Here is a 2,780-nt window from a genome sequence, read left to right as displayed (position 1 = left end):
TCAGGCAGGGGGCACCATTCTTCACCCCTGCCCGAAGTTGTGGGCGTGGCCCCTGAGGGGGCACAGCTCATAGCATCTGGTCTCTCAACTGAGGTTGTTGAGACCATACTCCAGTCCAGAGCTCCCCCCACGAGGAAACTGTATACCTTGAAGTGGAAACTTTTCACCTCTTGGTGTGGACAGCGACTGCAAGACCCAGTCAACTGCCCAGTTGGTTCAGTTCTGGAGTTTCTGCAGGAGCGATTCGCCGCAGGGTTATCCCCCTCCACTTTGAAGGTTTATGTGGTGGCCATAGCTGCTTACCACACCCTTCAGGGTGGCCAGTCAGTGGGAAGACACCCGTTAGTTACACGTTTCCTCCGTGGCACCCGGAGGCTGAGGCCAGTACAGTGCACTAAGGTGCCCTCACGGGATCTGGCAGTGGTTCTGGAGGCTCTGTGCAAAGCTCCCTTTGAACCCATCGAAGACACTTCAGATAAGCTCCTCACGCTTAAGTCTATCTTCTTGCTTGCTATATCCTCGCTGAAGAGGATAGGGGACCTCCAGGCTCTTGCAGTGTCAGGCCTGGAGTTTGCCCCAGGCATGGTTACGGCGTTCCTTTACCCGAAACCTGGGTATTTCCCTAAGGTGCCCACCTCGTCGCCAGGTCCCATTGTACTGCAGGCCTTTTGTCCTCCTCCCTTCCAGGAAGCAGGCCAAGAGAGACTCAATCTGCTGTGTCCAGTGCGAGCAGTTATTTGTTTGCTTTGGTTCACCTAAGAAAGGAGTTCCAGCGACCAAGCAAACTACGAGTCGGTGGGTGGTCGAGGCCATCAGACTGGCCTACGAGTCCTCTGGCCTCCAGTCACCCATGGGGGTCAGAGCGCACTCGACCAGGGGTATGGCGGCCTCCAAGGCCTTGTCAGTGGGCGTGGCCCTTCAGGATGTTTGTGCTGTGGCAGGCTGGTCCTTGATGTGCTCGCCAGATACACACCAGACAGTTACTTGCTCGTATGGCACAGTGGGTATTCTCGTTCCCAAAGCATTCGACGCAGCTCGAGTTCCTGAAGGGGAACGTCTCGAGGTTACGTATGTAACAATGGTTCCCCGAAGAGAACGAGACGCTGCGTCTCCCTGCCATACTCCCTGCATCCCTGCAGGCGCTCGCTTCTGCAGAAGCTAACAGGCGCGCTGGCCGGATGTGCCTTTATGCTTCCTGGCTGCTTACGTCACCCCGCTCGTGACGTCTCGCTTCACTATTGGACTGATTTCACACAGGCTTCAGTACGGTGTCTCGCCGAGGGCGTTCCCAAAGCGTTCGACGCAGCATCTCGTTCCCTTCGGGGAACCATGGTTACATACGTAACCTCGAGACAGTAGTGTTCATCTTAGATCTCACTCATCTGACGACACATTGTTACCTAAATGCATATTCATGCCTCTATCAAGAGCACGCGCCTTCATTTGCATAATGCTCTGAACATAATTTAGTGACATAATACAAATGATGTTGAGCTATTGTGTGCTTTGTGTGTACATTACCTGAATAACTTACCCTGATAAGAATACTCAAGCATAATGAATATAAAAACAACAGCTTCTCAGTGCAAACACACAGAACGCTAGTAAAATAATAAGTGTGATAAGTCCCAGTCGATTGGAATTTGAACAGTGGGCATCATCAATGCACATGCATTTTAGGCTCTATCACTCCCGTGACTGTTAAAGGACCGGCCCAGTGCTTCACCTTGCTGTCTGCGGCTTCACTGCTCTGTGGAAGATGGCAACAGCTGTGCCTCTCATTTTAGTCATTAATTGCTCCCCCTGTGAATGCAGTAAGGCTAATTTGGCAGGCTGGCTCAGCTACCCATTGTGCTGTGACATACTGTACAAAGGAGGGGACAGACAGGCCTGCAGCAAAAACAGACTCAACAATACACTACCCGTGATTAGACACATAGATCAGTGCTTCAGTTTACTCCCAGATGGGTCTAATGTTCATTAATGCACAGAAATGAAACACTTACATCAGAATATGACAGTGTAAGGTCTGCAGTGTACAGTGAGACAAATAAAGGGATTATATTAACAAGATTTATGGGCAGGATTGCTGGATTCATAGCATTTGCTAAGGAAAAAATAGCAAAAATTGCTATTAATTTTTAATAAAAATAATCATTTACTCATACTCCCCTTGTACAAAAGCTGAGTGGTATTGAATGTACACGTAGTAAAAATCTTAAAATTATATTTTTAAAAACTGTACTTGCAGATAATACAATATTAATGAACTGAAAGGCCACTTAAGAGTACTTAAACAGTCCGTTTAAATGCAGATTTAATGCATTAAGCACACACCGTTTTTAAGCAAATTATTAGAAATGTGATCTTTGTTGTGTTGTTTTCAAGTGGTTTTGAAAACTTTTATACCTTTTTCAACAAATGTTTATTTTAATTGTTTCTTTAAAATGTCAAGTGGTGTAATGTTTGCAAAGATCGTCAACAATTAATTCATAAATATATTTACCTTTTTGGTAAATGGTACATATTTAAATTCTTCCACATTTTACAACTTGAACTAAACTTGCCTTGAATAATAAAGTTTTACCCCAAACTACTTAATAAGGTTTTCGTTTCCATAATGTCATCCTTTTAATTAGACATTTTTGAATTTATATATTAAATATCAAAATAAATTGAAATATAAACACATTTTAATTATGTACATTATAGTACATAGTACAGTGTATCTTTTTGTCATTGTATGTATAAACTCCACTGTATTTTTGAATAAATTAATA

Source organism: Sinocyclocheilus grahami, unplaced genomic scaffold (genome assembly GCF_001515645.1).
Source record: "Sinocyclocheilus grahami isolate Dianchi unplaced genomic scaffold, SAMN03320097.WGS_v1.1 scaffold117.1, whole genome shotgun sequence".
In the NCBI taxonomy this organism is placed as follows: domain Eukaryota; kingdom Metazoa; phylum Chordata; class Actinopteri; order Cypriniformes; family Cyprinidae; genus Sinocyclocheilus; species Sinocyclocheilus grahami.
Note: the sequence above shows the minus strand (reverse complement) of the source record.